The following is a 25,942-nucleotide window of genomic DNA, read 5'->3' as shown; positions in this document are numbered from 1 at the left end:
CAGCTCCGTTTTTCTTTCTTAAGATTGCATTGGCTATTCGGGGTCTTTTGTGTTTCCATACAAATTGTGAAATTTTTTGTTCTAGTGCTGTGAAAAATGCCATTGATAGTTTGATAGGGATTGCATTGAATCTGTAGATTGCTTTGGGTATTATAGTCATTTTCACAATACTGATTCTTCCAATCCAAGAATATAGTATATCTCTCCATCTGTTTGTGTCATCTTTGATTTCTTTCATCAGTGTCTTATACTTTTCGGAGTACAGGTCTTTTACCTCCTTAGGTAGGTTTGCTATTTTATTCTTTTTGTTGCATTGGTGAATGGGATTGTTTCCTTAATTTCTCTTTCTGGTCTTTCATTGTTAGTATATAGGAATGCAGGAGATTTCTGTGCATTAATTTTGTATCCTGCAACTTTACGAAATTCATTGATTAGCTCTAGTAGTTTTCTGGTGGCGTCTTTAGGATTCTCTATGTATAGTATCATGTCATCTGCCAACAGTGACAGTTTTACTTCTTTTTCAATTTGTATTCCTTTTATTTATTTTTCTTCTCTGATTGCCATGGTTAGTACTTCCAAAACTATGTTGAATAATAGTGGTGAGAGTGGACATCCTTGTCTTGTTCCTGATCTTAGAGGAAATGCTTTCAGTTTTTCACCATTGAGAATGATGTTTGCTATGGGTTTGTCATATATAGCCTTTATTAAGTTGGGGTAGGTTCCGTCTGTGCCCACTTTCTGGTGCGTTTTTATCATAAATCGGTGTTGAATTTTGTCAAAAGGTTTTTCTGCATCTATGAGATGATCATATGTTTTTTATCCTTAAATTTTTAATATGGTGTGTCACATTGATTGACTGGCATATATTGAAGAATCCTTGCATCCCTGGGGTAAATCCCACTTGATCATGGTGTATGATCCTTTTAATGTGTTGTTTGATTCTGTTTGCTAGTATTTTGTTGAGGATTTTTCCATCTATATTAATCAGTGATATTGATCTGTAATTTTCTTTTTTTTTTTTGTAGTATCTCTGTCTGTTTTTAGTATCAGGGTAATGGTGGCCTTGTAGAATGAGTTTGGGAGTGTTCCTTCCTCTGCAATTTTTTGGAAGATATTTGAGAAGGATGGGTGTTAGCTTTTCTCTAAATGTCTGATAGAATTCACCTGTGAAGCCATCTGGTCCTGGGCGTTTGTTTGTTGGAAGATTTTTAATCACAGTTTCAATTTTATTACTTGTGATTGGTCTGTTCACATTTTCTATTTCTTCCTGTTTCAGTCTTCGAAGGTTATACCTTTCTAAGAATTTTTCCATTTCTTCCAGGTTTCCCAATTTATTGGCATAGAGTTGCTTGTAGTGGTCTCTTATGATGCTTTGAATTTCTGCAGTGTCCATTGTAACTTCTTTTTCATTTCTAATTTTATTGATTTGAGTCCTCTCCCTCTTTTTCTTGATGAGTCTGGCTAAAGGTTTATCAACTTTGTTTACCTTCTCAAAGAACCAGCTTTCAGTTTTATTGATCTTTGCTATTGTTTTCTTTGTTTCTATTTCATTTATTTCTGCTCTGATCTTTATGATTTCTTTCCTTCTGCTAACTTTGGATTTTGTTTGTTCTTCTTTCTCTAGTTCCTTTAGGTGTAAGGTTAGATTGTTTATTTGAGATTTTTCTTGTTTCTTGATGTAAGATTGTATTGCTATAAACTTCTCTCTTAGGACTGCTTTTGCTGCATCCCATAGGTTTTGGATCATCATGTTTTCATTGTCATTTGTCTCTAGGTAGTTTTTGATTTCCTCTTTGATTTCTTCAGTGATCTCGGTTATTTAGTAATGTATTGTTTAGCCTCCATGTGTTTCTCTTTTTTAGTTTTTTTTCCCTGTAACTGGTTTCTAATCTCATAGTGTTGTAGTCGGAAAAGATGCTTGATATTTCAATTTTCTTAAATTTACCGAGGCATGATTTGTGGCCTGAGATATGATCTATCCTGGAGAATGTTCCATGTGGACTTGAAAAGAAAGTGTAAAATGCTGTTTTTGGATGGAATGTCCTATAAATATCAATTAAATCTATCTGGCCTTATGTCATTGAAAGCTTGTGTTTCCTTATTAATTTTCTATCTGCATGATCTGTCCATTGGTGTAAGTGAGGTGTTAAAGTCCCCCACTATTATTGTGTTACTGCTGATTTCCTCTTTTATAGCTGTTAGCATTTGCCTTATATATTGAGGTTCTCCTATGTTGGGTGTATATATATTTATAAATGTTATATCTTCTTGTTGGATTGATCCCTTGATCATTATGTAGTGTCCTTCCTTGTCTCTTGTAACATTATTATTTTTTTCTTTTTTTGTGTGGCATGCAGGCCTCTCACTGCTGTGGCCTCTTCCGTTGCGGAGCACAGGCTCCGGACACGCAGGCTCAGCACCATGGCTCAAGGGCCCAGCCGCTCTGCAGCATGTGGGATCCTCCCGGACTGGGGCACAAACCTGTGTCCCCTGCATCGGCAGGTGGACTCTCAACCACTGCGCCACCAGGGAAGCCCTTATTGTAACATTATTTTGAAGTCTATTTTATCTGATATGAGTATTGCTACTCCAGCTTTCTTTTGGTTTCCATTTGCATGGAATATCTTTTTCCATCCCCTTACTTTCAGTCTGTATGTGTCCCTAGGTCTGAAGTGGGTCTCTTGTAGACAGCATATATATGGGTCTTGTTTTTGTATCCATTCAGCAAGCCTGTGTCTTTTGTTTGGAGCATTTAATCTATTCACATTTAAGGTAATTATTGATATGTATGTTCCTATGACCATTTTCTTAATTGTTTTGGGCTTGTTTTTGTAAGCCCTTTTCTTCTCTTGTGTTTCCCACTTAGAGAAGTTCCTTTAGCATTTGTTGTAGAGCTGGTTTGGTGGTCCTGAATTCTCTTAGCTTTTGCTTGTCTGTAAAGCTTTTGATTTCTCTGTTGAATCTGAATGAGATCCTTGCCAGGTAGAGTAATCTTGGTTTTATCTTATTCCTTTTCATCACTTTAAATATATTCAGCCACTCCCTTCTGGCTTGTAGAGTTTCTGCTGAGAAATCAGCTGTTAACCTTATGGGAGTTCCCTTGTATGTTATTTGTCATTTTTCCCTTGTTGCTTTTAATAATTTTTCTTTGTCTTTAATTTTTGTCAGTTTGATTACTATGTGTCTCGGCGTGTTTCTCCTTGGGTTTATCCTGCCTGGGAGTCTCTGCTCTTCCTGAACTTGGGTGGCTATTTCTTTTCCCATGTTAGGGAAGTTTTGACTTTAATCTCTTCAGATATTTTCTTGGGTCCTTTCTCTCTCTCTTCTCCTTCTGGGACCCCTATAATGCAAATGTTGGTGTGTTTAATGTTGTCCCAGATTCTCTGGGAATTCCTCCTCCCATTTTTGGATCTCAGGTTGGGAAGCCTGATGTGGGGCTCAGAACCTTCACTCCAGTGGGTGGACTTCTGTGGTATAATTTTCTCCAATTTGTGAGTCACGCACCCAGTGGTCATGGGATTTGACTTTACTGTGATCGTGCTCCTCCTGTCATCTCACCGTGGCTTCTCCTTTGTCTTTGGATGTGGGGTATCGTATTTGGTGAGTTCCAATGTCTTCCTGTCGATGATTGTTCAGCAGTTAGTTGTGATTCTGGTGCTCTCACAGGAGGGTGTGAGTGCACGTTGTTCTACTCTGCCATCTTGGACCAATCTTCCCAAAGCATTTCTTAAAGTTATTTTTCAGGCAAGAAAGGGCACAAGGTTTCAATTGCATTATGGAAGCAAATGAAGGTGAGGAAGATGGTGTCACTAATGGTCACAAAGTGAAACATGTAAGGCAACACCGACCTCTTCCACCCACATTGCCTCAGATAGATATTGCGATAGGTCGATAATTCCGAACATGTGTACTTTGTGATTCGGCAGAGGAGAGATAAGGGAAAGTTAGAAAACTACAGAATAACTTCCCCAGGACCATGTTTTGACTGTTCCGAAGTGCATGCAGTGGCAGTCTTTCTTGTTTTATGTAAAAGTGTGTAGGGGTGGAAAAACAAGAATTATGGCCTCTAGAAGGCTTTAGCTATCAGGGGATATTCCTACTGCAAAGGCAGAGGAACTGAGTTGGGAAAACACACAATTTGTCGGCCCCTAACTCATACTTTTCTCTTTGCAAAGCAACCTCAATAGATAGAAGCTGCTTCATAGGAAAGAAAGAAAACAACAATTTTTTGTGTCTTTGTTGTAGGACTTTGGTTTTGTCTCTCCTCCTGTTTCTTTTTATTTTTTATTTTCAGAAAAAGACACCAGACCGATGCATCTTAATTTTTAGAATTCTGTGGTTTATGAATTTTTCTACTATTAAGAAAAAAAATGTATTCAGTGATCAGTTTGATAGGATTAATGCATATGAGGTCAGGATACTGGCAGTCTTGTCACAAATGCCTGAAGAAATGCGTATCCTTGCTTCCCTATACAACACGGATGGCTTTTGAGCTGCATTAGCTTTGGCCTCAATGCTACACGGTACAAATCAGCATTTATTTTTGTTTCTGAATTGGAAGCATCTTTGCTAAAAGGTTCTGGATTCTGTGTGCTCATAGACATGTCTTCCATTGTATTAAAATTATGTAACAGTAACAGTAGCCATATATTCCAACATGCATCTGCTGGCCCATTTTTGCTTTGTAGATTTAGCTTTATGAAAAGTCTTACAAGTAGAAGAAATGTCTGTCACCTTAAAGTTATTCATTTAATGAATAATATAGTATAAAATGAAATTTTTGTGGCAAAAATCCGGAACTTATTGCTACTATGGTTAAATTGTACTGCATTCAGACAGAATGACAAGAAAGAAGTAGATTTAAATAAACAGGTATTTTACTGGAACAGTTGAAAGATAAATCGCAACTACCCCCTGTCTCCATTACTGCTCTCCCAGTGAGAATCATCATGCCATATAAGGATAGTGATCAGTATTGACTCTCTGTAGACTTTGTATTGAAAGTGAGTAAGTGGGCTATTCTATAAGTTACTGTTTGTGCACACTATACTGGTTTTCCAAAATCGAGTTAGAAATATTATTCTCTCGTACAAGATTATGGTAAAGGCATGTGAAACATGCTAAAAACAAGTGTAGTTACTGAACGTCAAGACTTAGGAATTATGGATTTAGTAGTGGCTTAGGCCAGCCTGACTGAAGTAACAGACTAGTGTGGTTTGCATATGAAAACATTCTAATAATAGATAACATTTACTGTGGAATAGAAAGAAAATGGAGAAATTGCAGTTCTACCCCTTATGGCTACTCGAATATCTACGTGAGTCCCATTTTTCACACATAGAATATACTGGAACTTTGGCTCTCACTGTACATTGGGATCCACCCTGATTGGTTATTTGCCTGATACATTTTCAGACAGAAACACTTTCTTCAACTCAGGGTTTTAGATAATCAACAAAAGTTCTGTTGAAGAATGAATGAATTTACACTTTGAACTGAGGGATATGTTCATTTGATTATGTGGTTACTTAAATTTTAGCTCTGCATCAGGAAATAGGGTCACAGCATCCTTTCTCTTCAGCTTTGGAACAGTCTCTCCGTTCCTTTGACCAGCTTCTATTTCTCTATGACTGTTTTTGGGCCACCCAGAATCAAGAATGGATCTCTTTGCAAAAGAGCAAACAAATAAAATTTTAGTCTTTCAGTTTTTCTTGTTTCAGACAGACTGTTTGTGAGCTAGACTTTTTCTTTGTTTTTACAGATAAATTTGTTTTGGGGCTTGGGGGCATAATCTCTTTATCATCATCACCTTGTCACCTGCTCTCCCCTCCCCCTCCCATAGCAATTAATTCTCTTCTCTTCTTAGTAGATTAGTAGTTGATGGTTGTCCAACAACACATGGGAGCAATATGCAATGAGTTTCATACTGTTCTAAATATAAATGAATAAACCTCAGCATGTATTCTTGACTAGTGAATAATACAATTCCTTAAAGGTGCTTTTCTTGTTTTATCAAGTTATAGGCAATTGATTGACCCATCTTACTGCTGAGGATATTGTTTGAACATCTATTTTATGTCAAAACATGTTCCAAGCATTGAGGAGAGAAAAGGACACCTATACTCAAGTATCATAGTCTTGTGTGGAAGCAAAGTGTGAATATGTTTACTGTGCTACTCAAATCAGAGATATCTCGATTCCAGAGAGATATTTCTGAACGGTCTTTCTGAAGGTCTGCAAACATCTTTCCAGAGGATGGGGGCAAATCAGGTGGAGGAGGAAGGGACTTCCAAGGTGGCAGAAGAGTGAAAGACTTACAGATGACCAAGTGAATTGACCAGAAGAGTAAGGCACGAACAGAAGAAAAGTGGAAGATGAGGCTGGAAAAGAGGTTGGCGTCTTATCATGGAGGCTCTTTACTATCTACTGAAGTGAGGAAAAAGTCTTAGGTAACGTGTGTAGGAATGGAGTTGTGAGGTCATGGAGGCAGGGCAGTTATTGCAGCAGGCCAGGCAAGAGGTGATGAAGTCTGGATCAATAATGTGTCAGCGTGAAAACGCTTTCAATAACAATGTGAGCCTTTAAAACCATCTCCTGTGATTAGACTACACTCAGAATATTCCGAATTTAAATGACCTCTCAAATTTTATGTAGTTATCCTTATGTAATGCTATCCACATTAACCTATATCTACTGGGTCAATGGTCTATTTTTTATTAACTCTAGGCACTGTAGTCTGATAATCCGACACTATTTTTAACAAACTTCCATAGCACTGATAGAAAGCAGGGTTCACTATCTATAACTTCAATGAATGGGAAATAATTTACATTCTTGCCAGAAATCCAGTGTTAACAGATATCAGCTCCTAGAAGTATACTTGTTATTAAAGTACTAACAGTATATAAAACTCATAAATGACTGACGGAGAAAACAGATTTGATAGGAAACTAAACTTAAAATGCAAGAAAGGACACAATTATTATTGATGTCATTTGTTTAAATTTCTTGCACTACAAAATCACTTTAATTACCATATGCTTACCATGTTGGTTGAATTCATTTATAGAGAGAATACAATCATTAATTGTCATAATTAAGACACCTGAAGTCAAAATGTATGGCATTCCTTCTAACCTTAGTTGTAGCTATGTTTTATCTCTGACAGTTGTGTTTCCAGTCAAACGTTATCTGATTTTTCCCCCTTAATCATTAAGAAATGCTTTACTAATTAGCGCATGAAATTCATGCCACATCAGACTGAATTGAATCGAGGCCTATTATCTCGAGCAGTGAGACACTTTGAAATTCTCAGTAATAGGGCATGAATATGTTATACGGTTCATACACATTTCATGAACCTCTGCATTAGCACAATTTTTTTGTTTTTCCAAGACAGTGCCATTAGTTATGCCATTTTCAGGACCTCTAATTCGATCATGCTGTTTAACAGCCTGTTAGATTGTGGTGCTACAAAGTCATACATTAGTTTATCTTTGGTTACACTTCGGCAGATGATTGTATTTGGTTACAAATATCCTGGATGGAATGAAAAAATGTGGGCTAACTGAAAGGTACAGAGCACTCTTGAGATAAACTCTGGCTTTAATACTTTATGAATAGTAATTTAGGATTTGTGCCAAATATCCGCTCTTGGCCTGCATATCCTCTCTACATGAGGATTCTCTTACTCTGCTCTCTGCCCAGCGGGCTGACCTGTATGACCACATCAATGGGCCCCCTCCATCTCTGGCTTATCTTTGGGCTTGGCTAATGGGGAGTTCTGGCTGGAGGTCCAGGGGATGGAGGGAGAGAGGGCAGTGATGTCAGGGTTATTATTCTACTCACTCCTTCCCTGTGATGTTTCCTGAGAGTGACTGTCCCTCAGTTGGAGGTACCTGTTTTGGTCAAAACAAGTCTTTAGGATTCTGTGCTTCCATATCTAGTAAACATCCTCTTTCTCATCCCCTCCCATGTTTCTGGTGTTAGTAGTCTTACATGATTGAACACAAAATAATGGCCATCAGGGTGTTAAAAATAACAGCAAAGACAAAAGTTACCAACATAGTTGGTGGTCAGCACTGAGAAACTACCAAAAATTCTGGATTTCTTGTCAATGATTTGTCAGTGCAGAGCCCACATTCCCACTTGGCAACAGGCCATGGAAGCTACGTGGGTCTGTACCATTTGGACACCAGGAAGGTGCACTTTCCAGTCGTCCACACGCATCAATTCTATGGCCTCTCTTTTGCTTTAGGGCTCGCTTCAATCTTCGGCATTCCTTGCAATGCTTTCCATTTTTTGTTGACATTTAAGTTTGTTCTTTCTGCATTAAAGGGCCTTATAATGAATGGATGGTTTACCTGTGCAGCTCAAACATTCTTCTGGAATTAATACGGTGTTTCAGGCTGTGTTTCCACAAGAATTGTATAATGGTTGGGTGATGAGCCTGCTGCATTTGGCTGGTTCACATCTTTGATTAGATCATTGGTCCAAGCAATTTTCAGTTGAGCATCTCCTGCATTTTATGGAGAAGAAACAGGAGAAAACTTGAGTTGTTTAAGCCCCACAAATAATGAGTAGTAGTACTAAAATTAAAACAAAAGTATGTAAAAAAAAGAGAATAGGGGAAAAAATCTATTTTTAATATTTATGCAGGGAAAATTTATAATGCTTATGAAAAATAAAATCTTCCCATGGTTCTAGAACCTGAGATAGCTGTTAATATTAAAGAATTTTAGTTTGTCACATAGTGTTTCATTTTATTATATATTATTTATTATATATAATATATTAATTTTGTTAAATGCAATAAATATAATATTTATATGATAAAATAACCAAATATTTTACTATACATAAAACATTAATGTATTTATCTTAACAAATTATGTCATATTTCTAGAAATAAATTTAAATCAGTGTCAGGCAATAATTATACAATTTCTATTCTACGTTTTCCTTTACTTAACTATTATGTATATTATTACCCTTCTAAGAATGCATCATATAGATGCCCCATGATTACCATAATCAACCCAATTTTTAACAACCTATCAAATATTTTGCTATTATTAATCCTTGGGTTGATCATTCTTATCTATATATCTTTTGCATATTTTTCAATTATTTCCTTTAAATGTTCATAATATAATCTCAGATGGAAATAAAAACTTAGGTCTTTTAGAAAAATATTTTGACAAGTTTTCTTTGTTCAAATCAATAGATTAATTAATTAAAAGTTCAGTTTTGCTATGTATCAGGTACTGAGCAGACTGCACTGTTTTGTTATGTATTAACTTACCTCTTCCACTCAAATAATTATTATCATGAAATCATAAAATTCTAAAGAAATTCCATGTAAATATTTATGTATCATCTACTATGTGCAAGGCAAAGCTGTAAGCTCTAATAAGACATAAGCTTGGATTTGCCCAACTTCCTTCACCTTATGGACTCAATATAGTTGAGTTTTGAGTTTCCATTGTTGTTGAGTTAATGATTCCCTATGCTCCATATGCCAGATAACATAAACATGTACAATAACATAATAACACACATGAGTATTTTTTTGTGCAATGCATTAGGATTACTTTTGTTCATGTTTTTCCGCTACAGTATTATTTCAGCAGCCAAAGAAAGTCTGGATGTTGTAAAACCAAGCCTGGAATTAAGTATTGAGCAAAGATATTATTTTGTGATTATGACAAAGCTTTGATTTAATTGTGTGTGTTTGCAGGCAGAGCAAGAGCTCCTAGAGATGATTAGGCGACGCTCCACGATACTGGAGGCCACAAGTCCTTTGGTTTTCATCTAGCCTATCTGTTCTTTACACAAGTGAGAAGACTGAAAATCAGCACAATACATTAACTTACCTAATGTCATATAGCTAATTAGTGGTAGGACTGTTTTTTATAATTTATTGATCCAGATGCTGCAGTCCAGATGAAGTTTGAGAACATACTGGGTTTTTGTAGTTGACTTCGTTTTCCTTCTTTCATAGAAAGCCCCGAGATTCCCAGTCACACTGTGTGGGGTCCTTCACATTGTCCTGGTAGACCGAATAAAAGACAGCAAATTACATGCAATGTTATTTCAATATCATAAGATATTTTAAAAACAGATGGCAGTGTACGTGAAAGATCACAGGAGATAGCAGTTCACCGCAGTAATTAAAAGGATCCTGTACAATAGAAAGGCTTTTAAACGAAGCAGTAACCTTTACATAATTAGGCATTCTTTTTGTCATTGTTCCTGTTTGGCACTGGTTTTAGACAGGAAGTATTTTTTCTGTCAACAGTATCTTTTTCCCTATATTATACGCAGAGAAGGCATTTGAACATTGTTCCCAGTCAGAAATTGGAAGAGGAGAGTGAAGTAAGTTCCAACTGAATCACTGAAATTCAGTAGTTTAGGAGTTTTCCTAAGGCCCAATAGTGAACCCATTCCATCATCTGAAAAACACAACAATAATATCCACTACAAAGATAGAATTGCTTCGTGGAAGAAATGTCATGGGAATTCTTTGAAAAATTAAACATGGCCATAGCATGGCATTAGAATATATTTCACCAATTTGTAGCTCTGAAAATGTGCTTTGTTTCTAAAACAAAGCAGAAACCAAAACAGTAAAAAGGATCTGATACAAATTTCATGGATTGATTTACTATTGCACAAATAGAACTATAGATACTAAGAAATGGTCAGGATTTTCAAAGTCAACTAGTCCAAGATTTTCAGTCTTATTTTAACACTTTCTGAGCAAATACTGTGGGCCAATCGCTGAGTGAAGTACTGTTGATGGCAAAGACCAGGTCAGGTACCTAAGGCACTTATCTCCTAGGCTTAGCTCTGTGTATATACTTTAATAGAGTGTGGTATATGAACCCAAATCACCTTTTATGGATTAAAAGAATCCAGTGTTTAGGATGGGGGAAGATAGACATATTGTGGTAGAATACAAAATATTTAGAAATCCTTCTGTGGAAACTGATTTTGTCCCTATGTAATAGGGACACCTATGTGTTCTGTATGGCCCTAATGCCATACATGGAATTTTTTAAAACCTCCTCTGATGTAATCCTGTACTAACCTCCAGATCCTTGCTTGCACACTCGTCTGGTCTTGATTTTTGTCATGCCAGAGGCTTGCTAAATTGTGATCTTCCAGCTCCTTTATTATTTGAGACTGACCGCTTTACTCTTTATTCTCTCCTTGACTTTATTGAATGGAAAGTCTTCCAGGTGCGAGAAATGAGATTGGTATTATGTCAGGAGACTAAAGGACAATGGGATTTCTACAGATTTTGAGCTGCTGTCCATTGTCAAACTTTCCAAAAAGAAAAAGGCAGTTTCACTTTTCCCACTAGTTTACCAAAGCCAGATTTCAGGACTGTATGAGATACAGGTGACAGCCTTTGCTTGTTTATTCATGTATTCTAAAATTTTTCACCCTTTTGTAATGGAGCTAGGTGGATTGCCCAGATTTCTTTCCTTTTGAGAATTTTCCCTCTCCATCCCATGCAGCTGTGTTGGGCCTGTCCAGTAGCTCCATGTCCTTTGCCTGGGCTAATCAGGGTCCTTTCAGGCAATGTAGTAACATCTGGACAATAGGAGAGAGAGTGCATTTGCTGGGGTCACAGGCTGTGAGCATGGAGTTTCCAATGGTCATCTTCCCTGACTGCATGGAAGAAGCACTTGACGTAATTGAACTCACACACTGAGGAAGTCGAGGTGAAAAATGAAGACTACAGAACTCTGATGGCTTCACTAGGGCACCTGATATAGCCCACCTAGATGATGGATGTTCTTGTTTATTTATTTAATTTTTTTTTTCTTATGCTCACTTAAGAACTTGCTGAAGGGAAAATTCTGACAAAGGAGATAATGAGTATAACCAGAGTTCCAAGTATCAGGCCTTTTATATGTTTCTCTGAGTTTTAACAGACATACAAAGTATCAGAGTACCAATGGCTTCTCTACTAAATTGTAACGTAAGTGCTAAATTGTGGTCCTGTTCCCCAGTTAGCTATCTCTGAGGAGGGTCTGCCTATCCTGCTGAGGACTGGGGTGCAATTCAATAGGTGTTTCTCAGTGAAGGTCGTGCTTAACCAAGTGAAGTAAGATTTATTCTGGAATGGAGGGGTAGGATGTATTTTGTGTGGAACTAGAATGAAAAACCTGAGTCAAAAAGGAAGGCACATTTTCATTTGATTAAAGAATTACAATCTAACGATTTTATCTTTGGAAATAGCCTAACAGATTGTCTCCTGCGAGGAAAAGAATGCTGCCCCATTACAGACGGTGGTCAAGCAGAAGGCTGCATGACCTTTGGTTGGAGAATTAGCAGAGGAAATTCAGGCATTGGGTAGGAAATTGTAGCTTCAAATTCTGTGTAAGAACCCATGATTTAAAAAAAAAAAATGCAGATAAGTCATAATGGAAGACAATTATAGCAAGCATTATATTTATTCCTGTTTAAACAGAAGGTCTCATTCCCTGAGCACATGGGTCCTTTGTAGAAGCCATGACACTTCAAAATAAGTCTCTCTGGCAAGAAAGAAGTCTGTTTCAATTTATAGGAATAATACATCTATCAGAGAACATGGTCCAGCACAGCTTAGACATAGGCTACTTGTCAAGCAGACAGTGCAGGACACCCAGAAATCCAGCTAAATCAGACCAAATCCTGAGACTGGATTTGAAAGTACTATCAGATCTATAATCATAGCTATTACTGATATCATGCAATTTACATCCCAAACAGAGATAAATTAGTGCAGAAATTCTAAAGTTGCTGAAAGCTAAAAAGGCAAGAGGGTAATTATCATGAAAAACCTTGCCAGCTAGAAGCAAGCAGGGAACAAGCTAGAGATCACTGATCATCCTGGAGACGGAACTTCAGGAAATAATTTAAGTAATACTAATGGTTCACATTAGACAAGAGTTTGGCTGCTGATTTTTTGATCATTTCAATGCATTAGCAAAACACCAGAAAGGAAAGAAAAAAAACCAGTGTTTTCTTTGTGAGACAGATGTTTATCTCTTCTTTATATTCTATATGAAGAAGAAATATTTAACATCACAGAACAAACAGACCCACAAATATATGTGTACATACATGCACACATATATAGATGTACATGTAATATGTATATATGTATGTACATATACATGAACACATTTGTGCATGCACAAATGCACACTCTTCTGCATTCTAATGTAAGACAGAGTCTTATATACCTAAGACAGAGTCTTTTATTTGTTACTGGAGGTCAATAAATATTTGCTAAATAAATTAATGAATGCTTACTATTCCAGAGGTTGAGACTACAGTGGAGCATCAAACACACAATTCCTCAGTAAATTCTTTCAGTTGTTCACAGACTGGGGTCAACATTGTTACGAATTCTAATTCCATAATTTGGAACACCTGTTGGGTTTATCGCTCAGTAGGGTGGATTTGCTTCTATTCTCAGGGAGCACAGCATGCTGGATATTTCTAGTTTCCTGGTGCTCTTAGTTGCCATTATTCACAGCTGGCCCAAAGAACGTTTGAGATGCGTCATAAGCTTCTGCATGAATGCATCAAAGTCCATCTGCATGGGATTTGAGACAACTATTTTCACTGTCCATAGTTTTATTTTTTTACTTCTTGTGGGTCCATAGGTTTGAGACTGCTAGACAAATAATATTTGGATAAGGAAGTAAATAAAATATGGTAAAACCACTTTAGTTGAAAGAAGAAAGTTGATATTTGGTAAGGAAAGTGAGAAAAAGTGGTCTACTTTGACCTGGAATGATTTTACAGCCATTACTGCCCCTTTGTGAAAAAAGTACAAACTGTAGACTTGGAAATTTTCATGAGGAAATCAGAGAGCAAAATAGTTAAGTAGGGAAACAAACTAAGATACGTATTTCATTGCTTAAGGATGCTGTTTTTTTTTAAGATCCAGTGTTCACTTTAGCTTTGTACGTACAAATGTATTATCCTCCTTACAGGTGGCTAATTAATATACAATCCAACTGTCATATTTTATATACAATGGGCTATTTTATGAAGACAGTCTTTAAGAGAGTTATTCTGCCAGTTATATTGAATTTGTGGTTTTATCTATTAATCATATACATTAATCTAAAACATATAAAAATATATATGCATATAAATACACATTTACATGCACACACACAATACGTGCATATAAATACACATTTAATACACATTTATATAAATACACATTTATATAAATACACATATGAATATACGTGCACACACACAAACACATATACACACATATGTAGCAGTGCATCCTTGGGCCAGAGTCTTCATTCTTCTGTTAACCTGATATCTGAGGTTATTGAATTGAGGATCATATAGGACAGAAAATATTTCCAAATATAAAATCTCTTGGAAGGCCTTAAAACTGAAAAATTTAAGGCATCCTTTGGCACATTACAAGTTGAAGACCTGACAAAAATTACATTTTAAGTCATAGCTTAACTCATATATAGAAAAAAACTTTTTAGAAGATTATAGTACACCTGGTACAAAATTAAATTTCTTTATTATACCTGACCTTGAAGATCTTGCCTTGGCCTAATGTTATTTAGATTTCACACGGAAGACTTCATGCATCCTTTTGTTCACCATGGTCTATTCTCTGTACCTTCTCATTTAGTCACTTTGTTTTGGCTCATGAAGGATATATAAAGCTGTTTGAATATGCTTAGGAGGGCTTGCATTCAATCTAATGTCCTCTGTTGGCATTTGCAATTCTCTGAATATTTAAAATGAATAATATATCAAACAGATGGCAAAATTATTTCTGCTGAAACTCACCTGAAGTAGTCCTTGACCTCAAAGTGAGTTTGGTTGACTTGGATGTGCAGAATGTGTTCCCACAGGAATTCTGCGTACAGGAGTATGAATGGAATTCGTGGCTAATTTTTTTCCTTCTCTCCAACGGCACCAGATTAATCCCTGAGGTTGATAAATTTAGGCTTTCGTCTATCAGATAATTTGAATAAAATCTCACAAATAAACATGGAGCAAATTAACATGGTTGGTTGCACCTAAGTTTCCAAATGTCTTCAGTGGTTAAATGGTACTCAGACTATTTGTGATTTTCTAGGATTCTTAAGAAACTTTACCTTTTATTGTAATTCTTAAATGTATTAGGATAAATCAGATGTTTAAATATCAAAGAGACTTTAAAGAATTGACATACCACCACTTTCAGGGGAGAAAATAGGAAATGAAAATCTCAATGCTTTGTATCCTAGAATTCTACTAATATGACTACTCTCTTGCTCTGGCAGAGGTTAGTAGTGGTGTTCTTGGTGGAAGTAGATGCTAGAACTCCTCACACCAGAAATACATAAATATAAACTGGAAACATGCCCTACAGTGGCACATAGTGTGCCACAGTTCCCTGCATAGAATAGAACTTCCCCTAAGATTGAGCACCTGTTGACACGTGCGTGTGGACAGGTGTGTGGGTATGTATGTGCGTGTGAATAAGGAGAGCAGAAAGAAGGGCTCTTGAGCTATGAAATGATAGAATGTAGTTTTACTTTTTGAGGAAGAAAAGATAATACCCTACCCAGCATTTTTTCTCCAGTTACCTTGATTTGGGTATATACATTTTGGATATTTTCATTTGAGTAGTCATTGGTTATTTCATGAGTTCATTTTTCAATCATTCATGAATAAATATTTGTTGAATTTAGTGATTTTTTTGGAAGCGAAGTCCAAAGAAGATGATGAGCAGGTAGTAGCATCACAGTTCTACAGATAAAATGGATCTTATAATGCAAAAGCTGTTCCAAAGCAGAATCCTGGTGAGAACGAACTCTTTATCTAACCAAGTTTGAATGTGACACACCTTGATCTGGTATAGATGCCATCATCAGAATCCTCTCCTGCAGACAAACATGTTCAGCTCTGGAGACGGGTAGAGTTGTGAGGAACACTGGTTTAATTGAAAAAAATTTTTTTCCTTGTGATATATCTAAGTATAATGTGGGGCTAAAGATAGAAGTTTTTGAATTAAAATACTTGAATTTGAATTCTGGCTCGACCACTTATGAGATGTGTGACTCTGGGCAGTTTACATAAATTAAGGATAATAATATCTACATAAAGTTTTTGTAATTATTAAATCAAATGGGCACCATGCTTGGCACTTAGTAATCACTCGACGAATGTTAGCATAACAGTTATAACTTTTTCTAGTTGAAGCTAAAGGTTTGTATATCAGTCATAATTCTTTGATGCATTTGTGCCATATACCTTAAATCCAAATTATTTAAAGGTTTGCTTTCATGGCCTTCAAAAAATGTCTGCTTTTTATAGGTATGTGTATTTGTGAGCTACTCATTGCTTAAGGCTAACGTACTTCCAGGCACCTTCTACCTCATTAAAAGTGACTTTTTAATTTTGTGGTATTAAAGGAAATGCATTATAACCTGATTCTCTTGATATTAATTGCATTCCTTAGAGAATTATTAAACATACATACATACAGAAGTATAATTCCTGACATTTAATATCCTAGTCAAAAGTGAAAGTTGAATTAAATCTAGGAAAAATGTCATTTATTTTTTAAAGGAGAGCATAAGGTGATAAAAATAGTCTTTCAATTAATGCTCGTGCTCTCAGAGTCATACTTTGGAACTAATATAAATTAGTCCCCAGAAATCTATTTCAACAGGTCATTTGAGGAGAGAGAAAAATAATATAATCATATCTCCTGAGAAATACATAACTTTTCTTCAAGATGAACTTGAGCTTCTGGACCAAAAGTGACTGGATCAAGAAACGGGCTGAAACAGAAGTAGGAAAAAAAAAAAAAAAAAAGGAGTGTTATTCTTAAGCAGGATGGTCCACTTTTGATGAGATTTGCATAAATCCCAAAGTCCAACAGAGAAAAGTGGACAAGGAAAAAAATGAGATTAAAAATAATAGAATTTGTGCTTCCCTGGTGGCGCAGTGGTTGAGAGTCTGCCTGCTGATGCAGGGGACGTGGGTTCGTGACCCGGTCCGGGAAGATCCCACATGCTGCAGAGTGGCTGGGCCCGTGAGCCATGGCCGCTGGTCCTGCGCGTCTGGAGCCTGTGCTCCGCAACAGGGAGAGGCCACAACAGTCAGAGGCCCGTGTACAGCGAAAAAAAAAACCAACATAGAATTCACAAGTCTTTGGGGATTAACAAAGAAACAGAAGACTGCAAAGCCATTTCTGAATCCTTAAAGAGGAAATCATTCAAAGCCATTCTGAAATCAAAGAAAACAAAAGTCACTTCTAAAATCCATCCCTAGGACAAAAGGAAATTAAATTTCAGCCCAATTTGTATTGAACTTTGCTTCTAAGAATAAATTGGCTTAAAAGAATATATAAATTCACTTTGGCAGGAAGATACCAGATTATGAGAAAATTTACCATTATTCATAAGTCTTTTGTCAATTCTTTCAAAAAATATTATCTAAGATTCCATCCACTTGATAATTTCACTTTTCTATAAATTGCCAAGTCTCTAAATTGGTATCCTCAGTGTCTAGTTACATGGTGATTGTCTATTTAAAAAAAAAATAACACATCTGAGGTCGTCCAAAATTGCAAGTTTGTTGTTGACTTAAAGGTAGGATAAGACAGAATTCCTGTCTCTTTACTGGATATACATTTGTTTTTGCCTCAAGCCTAAAACTGAAAGCATTCCCTTCTAAGGATTTTATTTTGTTATGTTTTACAGTTCATGTTTGTCTAGAAGTTTTATTTTCTCCTGATATTTTTTCAGCCAGTGGGACATTTCCAGAATCCAAACTGTATTACTTTGAAGAGACTTACATAGGAAAGCAGTGTTATTAAGAATCTTGATACAAGTTGTTTCCTTAATGCTCATCCCACATATAACAGGAGGAATCCTATTAAGTGAAAAGCACGGGTTTCTGATCTTGATTGGGTCTGGAGATCAGCATCAGGTGTGTCTGCTAGTGGGGGTGATCCCTAAATACAGCGAATAGAATCAAAGACCTATGTCTAAGGGGTGAGAGTAAGTTTAGGAAGCTACAGACCAAGGCATCAATTCAAAGGGAGCTGATAATACATTCTCCTCTTCACTGAGACTTCATGCAGTGATAAAGAGAAGAGTTAATTAGGGAGCTAAAGAATGCAGAGAAAGTTCTTGAAGCTATACAACAATTCTGCTTAAGCATATATGAGAATCACCTTGGAATCTTGTTAAACATGGTAATCTTCCACCTTGGAGACCCTAATTCAAGAGGCCTGCGTTAGAGCCTGAGGATTACATGTCTCAAGAGACTCCCAGGCAAATCTAAGATGGGGGTATTTGGCAAACTCTGTTTTGAGGCATAGAAATGAAGGTGATGAGGCACAATGACTTTTTCTCTTTTGTTTGTGTTACCTGTTGTATGGTCAGCCCGTTCAACGTGGCTGTTCTCTGGCTCTCTGTACGTCCCCTGCTCGACCAGGCCCTGCTTCACTCACATGACTATCCAATCCTCTTAATTATAGGGCCTAGTTAATCCCTGGTAACTGAGCGCATCTGATGCCAATTCCCCCTATAAATGGTAGCGTCCTTGCCCTGGCCCCTCCCTTGAGTAATGAAGACTGACGCCATGTTTTGCTCGCAGTCTGCCTCACACGGTGGGGTGTAGCTCTGGGACCTTCCTTCGGGTATGTAAGAGCCCCCCTACTCCATAAACCGTTTATGTCTCTGTCACTGTCTAGGGGCTCTTTGTTCAGTCTCGGGGTTGGGCAACTACAAGGCTTGCAGGCCTGCGGGCTGCGGCCGAACACGTATTAATTGTATTTTCTTTTTCTTTCTCTCTCGAGTATGAGTTGCTTGCAGCTAAAAGTTCTTTGTTGTACTTCCTCTTTGTACCTTTTTTTTTTTTGAGGTACTTGGGCCTCTCGCTGTTGTGGCCTCTCCCGTTGAGGAGCACAGGCTCCGGACGCGCAGGCTCAGCGGCCATGGCTCACGGGCCCAGCCGCTCCGCGGCATGTGGGATCTTCCCAGACCGGGGCACGAACCCCGGTCCCCTGAATTGGCAGGAGGACTCTCAACCACTGCGCCACCAGGGAAGCCCCTCTTTGTACCTTTATAGTTTTTTTTTTTTTTTTTTTCTTTCCCTCTTAATTTTGCTTTACCAGGATCTTATAAGGGTTTCCCTCCATAAATCAGACACCTTAGTGCAGGAATCAGAAACTACAGCCAGCCCCCAGGTGAAATCTGACTATATCCATTCATTTGTATATAGTGTCTGTGGCTGCTTCTGTGCTATAATGAAGAGCTGAGCAGTTGCAACAGAGACCAACTGTTTATTATCTGGAAAGCCTAAATATATGTTGATATTATCTGGCTCTTTACAGAAAAAGTTTGCCAAACGTTACTAAACTCATGATAGAGGGCATCATTGGGCCTCCTGAGGAGAATATACTAAGTATGAAAAGGATGTACAGATGATGGCCTGATAGAGTCAAGAGGTTAAGACGATTTCTTCTAAGTCCATGCATTGGACGGGGCAAAGGATTGTCTAGCAGTGTTAGGACAGCTGATCCAGTTTCAGGAGTGGAACGTTATGTACCAGAAGCTCAGGATAGAAAGCTTTAGTCAGACCCATTCTTGCCCTAACCACTGCTGAGTGGGTAGCTAGCCATCAATTGTTCATTTAAGTCTAAAATTCTTTGGTATCATCTTGAGTCTCATAACAGGTCCCCTGGTCTATGGCAGCCAGTGGTTACATAGATAAAAATCAAGTTGATAAGCATTAGAAAGGGATTATGAAAATTCGCTTAATTAAAGAAACTTCAGTGGGATCATAAATAATCCGTGCAAGTTATTAACTTTCCACAGCTGCTCATCCGTACTGAGTTCGAATGACTTCTGACCTATAAAGACCTTAATCTGTGAGTGAATACAGGTCATAAGGGAAAATATGCTTTATAATGCATTGACTATAATCAACAATTCTTTGAAGCAGAAACTTCCCCAAATACACCTAAACATACCCTGCGTTTTCTTACATTCTTACCTCTGGTCCCATCTTTTTTTTTTAACTTAGAAGATTCACTGGTCACACTTCAGTCTGTTTTATAAAAAACTAATTGAATGTCACTTTCTCTATAAACTGTATTTTAGAACTCATTGGAATTACTTATTTTTTCCTCTTTATTCACTCAGTATACTTTAATATTTGCAATAATAGTAGTAATCTGATTTGGCAATTTGAGTTGTGTAAAGTCTTATATTACTCAGTAGATCATAAGCTCCAGGTGGTCACAGGCCATAGTTTATTTTGCTTTGAATCCCTCAGTACACATGTGCCTTGCATGAAATAATCAACGTACTAATTGAACTAATCTCAGTTTGCTTTCCTGTCTTTCATAGTTTCTTTTTGATATGTCATTCCTATGTAGGTATCTAAGAAAATTTTTCTCAGTAGGAGGAATATATTTTTCTTTCCTCTTATACCTATTTGCGAATTGGGCATCTTTTCTAATTTTGTTAAGTTTTGTTTGCTTATTTTTTAAACACATCAGAAACTGAACAAAATTAAGAGTGTTGTTTTGGCAAGAATTACCAAATTAGTAATTTGTTATCTATTCTATGTTCTGCATGTTTTTCAATATTATTGTAAGTTTTTACCCAATTTGTATAAAATGGATCACTACATTTTTTTTTTTTAAAGTAGAAATGTAGAATCTGGAGGGATAGATTAGAACTTGCTAATGAGATGATTTCAGGAGCATTCAGTGACCCACTAGCGATTTCCAGCACTATCTTAATAGCAGTTCTCCTAGGTATAGTCTAGAATAGATTTTCCAAATTGTGCTTCAAAGGATGTTGGTAGTGGCAGATAATGGTGTGGGTAATTATATGTAATTAGACATACTGTTGTTGTTTTAATCTACAAAATTTATACTCACCACTTCTAGATTAGTTATGTTATGGAAAGAGTGTTCAGGTAAGAATGTCGATGTGAAAAGGATAAAGTAGGAAGTGACTTGTATTTATCAGAATGTAAAATATTTGCACCATAAAACTTATTTACTTCTACTACATCTTCCTAAGATAATAGCAAACAACAGTGTCTGTGTCTGTGCACACACACCTTATGCTTAAGTTTCTAGCTGAGATGTTTCCCCAAGAGAACTAAAAAGCATGAATGTACTACAAATGAACTGTCACAGGATGCAAAGAAAATGGCTGGGGAGATCCCACTTGTGGCACCAATAGAGGGGCAGCACCGATTCTTTTTTAGACTCCTCTGCTATACCCAGGAAAGTAGAGATGGGGAAAGGAACACACTAAATGGCATTTAGAGAAGTTAAGTGACTTAGTCCTGGAGCAAACTCAAGCCTAAAGAGGAAAGCCATTTAGGAAACAATAACAAAGGCAAATAAACCTTAATTAAGATTTTGAAATTCAAACCCAACATAGCATGTCCTTAGTTCAATAACCGTGGTTATTCCAATAGCTTTAGTAATGGTTGGTTAAAGGATATTAAACAGGTTTTGTCTGTTTGTTTTTAGAGGTTTTCAAAGAGTGGTCTGGGGAAGGTTGGGGTTCCCTGAGACCTTTTCAGGAGGTCAGTGGGGTCCCTCTCTTTTCAACTACCTATCTCTGTGAGGTCAAATGTTCTTCATTTACTTCAACCAGAATGACTTACACAATGGACTGAATGCAGAAACAGATACGACAATCCAGCCGTCTTCTATTAAATGAGACATTAAAGAGATTTGAAAAAATGTAAAACAATACCACATCTCTCACTCTTCTTTTTAAATAAAGGTTATTTAAGTTAACATGTAATGGGTTTATTATTTTTAAATGAATCAATAAATTAAATTTTTTCATCTATTTTATTTTTAATACATTAAATATTAGCAGATATAACCCCCATAAACAAAACCTCATTAGAGTCCTCATTTATTTTTAAGAATGTAGAATTTTCATGAGACCAAAAAAAAAAAAATGGAAAACCACAATCCCAGAGGGAAGTCTGGTGTGATGGGTTTTCCAAAATTATTTAAACAATAACAACAAGCAACCACACTTTTGTGTGAACCAATAGTTCCAAAATAATGTCATCACCTTGACAGGGCAGGGGTCGTGGAATAATGAGAGTAAATAATTGCAGGGTTTTATTCATCCATCTTGCTTTCTTCTCTGACTGGATAATTTCAAATGACTTACCTTTGAATTCACAGACTCTTAAGCTTGCTCTCTACTCCACTGTTTATTTCATTGTATTCTTTAGTTCCAGAATTTATTTGGTTCTTTTTTATGATTTCTACTGAAGGAGCAGTCGCCTTCTCTATTCTTTGACGACTGGCTTCGGGAGAAAAATAGTTTCACTAGTCTGGCTAAGGCTTCTGAGGCTCTCGATGGAATCACCCGCTCTACATCTGTTGTTCCCTCTTGGGAGTGAATTACTAAAGTTGTGTGCCTTCTCTGAATTCTAGAAAGCCAGGCCAGATGCTTGAGAGCCTCCCATTCGTTTTCCCTGGGGGTGGTGCCCTAACTGTGCCTTCTTCCAGTCCTGCAGTCAGCTTGACTTTATGCACGTGCTCACAAGCCTTCTGCAAAAACTTGCATTCATAATCTACCAGCGCATGCTTAGGGAGCCCGCCGTGTGGGTGGTGGGGAAGAGGATTCGGGTGAGTGAGGCAGACAGAGCTTCAAGGGCATCCATGGGCCAGCTGGGGGGACCTGTAAGCCAGGTGTCCCAAGTGGCTTATGGGGCATCTTCCTGATGGAGTTTGTCATAGGACTCAAAGTCCTTTGAGTTCTGTGTCTTGGTTACTGTGCTCCTAGCTTCTCTCAGTCCCTTGGTGGTGCTGATCACCTTAGTGTTCTGGTTTGGGTGAGAAAGAAGGGTGCCTCTTGGGCAGTATCTCACATAGCCAGGGAAGCAAGGCACTCACTACACTGTTACTTTCCCATGTAGGAGAAATTGCTGGGGGCCAAGAAATTGCTCTTGGCACTGAGATGTGTCCCCTTGGGGGAGGACTGATATGGGTAAATTGAAACTGTTCTCACTTTCTTCAATGCATTTATTTTCAGGGTTTTTTTTTGCTTTGGTGGTGTGCTGAAACTTCTCCGCTGGACTCCTTGACTCCTACAAAGGTAGGGGTGGATGTTAAAATCAATGTTCTATTTGAGGATGTTTTTTTTAAAAAAACAATTCCTGTCATCTTGTGGATGTCAATCCTTGGGATTTATATTTTGAATAAGCATTCTCAGTTGCTGGTTAGGACAAAGCAAGTTGGGGAAACTTGTAGATGGAAGGAATGTTCTGGATAATTTCTCAAATCGGTCCTAGAACCTATAGAGACTTTTCATACAGTGAACAAATTGGATTGAGTGGAAGGGTCAGGTTTCTTATAGGGCTTAGTGGATCAGATTGAGTTGAGAAAGCAGAGATTTTATGGATATTTGCTTGAAAATGTGGAAAGTGTGTGGAAGACCCAAAAAGGCTTGAGTTAAAAAAAAAAAAGGTTCAGATGAATTTCAACTAATACATGCTTGTTTATAAATGGATGTTGGACAGAAGTATCACTGGCATGAAAATGTCCATGAAATTGCAGTGGGATTGTAAATGGAGATTGGGAAGATCTGTAAGTTCCGGCATATCAAAAGTGCACCTGTTCTGTAGATGGGCGGCATCACTGAAAGTCATTACTCCTTTCCCTTTGATAGATGAATGAAAGTGTTTGCTTTTTTGTGTTATGATGTGTACTATTATGATGATGAGAGTGTAGCTATGGAGAGGAGAAACCAGAGGGCACTAGCTGTTGTGGTGGTACGGTTTGGACAGCAGAGAGATGATGGTTATTGCAAAGTGGAGAAGGGCAGATGGATGAAAGTTTTAAAAGTTTTGCAGAGCCTTACTTCCTGTGAGGTAGGTTTGAGATACTGCTTTTAGCCCTTCTCTCTCCAAGCTGCTGGCATATATTGGGCCATCAAATGTCCACTGAGTTGCTGTAAATAGACCCCATCTGTCCTTAGCTCATCATTGGGATGGCCTTCGGGAAAATGTGCCACTAGAGGGTGTAGGAGAGCATGTGTCATCACAGAATTCAGTTCTATATATCACATTAGTACAAGGGCAGATCTATAAGAACACCAACTTTATGCAAAGGCAGCATGAGTATTGAAACATCTTGTTTTTAAAACAGTGTGACTTTGGCTGTCAGTGAACAAGGCTAAATGATATACAGCTCACAGACTGTTCCTCTTTGTGATGAAAAGGACTGCAAAATAAGATTTTAAGTATTTACAGTCATCTAATAAAATGCTTCATGAGTATTTATGAGGTACTTCCTTAACTAGATAAATTATAATATTAATCACAATCAAGACTACTCCTTGGAGTTCTTCCAATAACCCAGATCATAGACAAAGCTTTTCAGGTATTTCTTAATTCATTAATTCTCAGCTAAGTTGTTTATCTCACTCTTTCTACATGTACAAGAATGCTGCTATTTGACAGGAAGTCAAACAATTCCAATATGAATTGCTGTTTGCTGGTTTATTAGCTACATCATGACGACTTAAGATATTGTTAATATTAAATACAATTCTTTCTAAGTGAATATGCATGAATGCGATTTTATTATGTTATGATTTCCTCTCTGTTCTGTGATTGAGACCCTGTAGGAAGCAAGTTCATACATCAGAGTTAATTCTTTGCACATCCTCTTTTCTCAACCTCTTCCCCTTCACCAACTGTCCCTTTCTCAGTAGGGTAGGGGTTGAGGCATAGTGTTCTATGGAACGGAGACAGACCATGGTGGAATTTAATGGGTCAGGGACTTAGAAACATAAAGGCATCTTTATCTTAGAATCATCTGTATTAGACCCTGGAAGAATCTCAGTAATGATCTAGGTTGTTTTAACGTTTTGAAGCCCAGTCTGATAACATGTAGAATGAGTTAATATTCCACAAGTGTTTTGAGACAGAGCGCAATAATCACTATACGAAGGAATTTTTATTCTGTTTTGTATTAACCCTAAGTTATTTGTTTCAGCAAAGTTGGTTTTGAGTCTAATGGAATCTCAAACAATATTTATAATTGACACTCAAATTTTATATTGTCCCACTCCAAAAGCACTGTTAAAGCTCACAAGGGTAGAGAAAAAAGTAAAAAAAAAAAAAAAAAAAAGTTAAACAATATGACCTGCCATGATAAGAATTCTGTTCTAAAAAGGCTAGTGACATCATGGAACTTTACCTGAGCCCTGTTCTCCTGGAAAACAGGAACAGTCAAGAAATCTCCCCCATCTTTTTGTGTTTCTGGAAATTGTTTATTGCAGAGATCCACTCTTACCATATGATTTAAACAAGAAGTTATCTTCAAATTTTATGTATCTATAACAAGGCTAGTTATAGACCCTTTAAATTCCCATCCTTTGTCTCATAAATGATTAGTTGAAGTTAAATGGTCCCCACTTAAATGGTCCTTGATCAACTGTCCAGTCATGCAACACACTCATCACTCCCTCACATCCAATTCTTTCTAGCCTTGTCTTAAAAGAGTGCCCAGCATTTGCTTTAATCAAGTATGGTGAGACACACAGACATGTAACTTACTGTCATTGCAAGAAGTTTTTTATACTTACAGCTCCTTAGAAACAGGAAACAAAAAGCATGATATGCCATGCAGGGCCATGCAGAGAAGCCCCAGGGTCAATCAGGAGGCAGAGTGAGTGAACAAGAGACTTTATAGTGATTTCTGCAAGAAGGAATGGGTGGAGTAGGTAAACAGGTTTAGAGTTGGCTAGTATGAATAATTTCGGCATGCTCTGGGGCATGGAGGCTGTTCTTAGTTGTCTGGTACTTGGCCCTGGAGTAAGTGGCCCAGAGTATAAGTCCTATGAGGGGAGCCTGATAAAGGAGGTGGTTGGGACATGGGTTTATT

The 25,942-nt window shown here is 37.3% G+C and overlaps 1 long non-coding RNA gene across 1 annotated transcript; it reads right to left on the bottom strand.

Annotated features, from left to right (window-relative positions):
• Window positions 1–4,511: 4,511 nt before the first annotated feature.
• On the bottom strand, window positions 4,512–25,858 carry LOC117197009 (uncharacterized). The gene is made up of 3 exons (XR_004477476.2): window positions 25,644–25,858; window positions 9,876–10,051; window positions 4,512–8,518 (listed from the first exon to the last, which is right to left on the bottom strand). It is a non-coding gene; the product is annotated as an uncharacterized LOC117197009 (long non-coding RNA).
• Window positions 25,859–25,942: the final 84 nt, after the last annotated feature.

This window comes from Orcinus orca, chromosome 20 (genome assembly GCF_937001465.1).
Source record: "Orcinus orca chromosome 20, mOrcOrc1.1, whole genome shotgun sequence".
NCBI classification, from domain to species: Eukaryota; Metazoa; Chordata; class Mammalia; order Artiodactyla; family Delphinidae; genus Orcinus; species Orcinus orca.
Note: the sequence above shows the minus strand (reverse complement) of the source record. Positions and strands in the feature narration are given on the sequence as shown.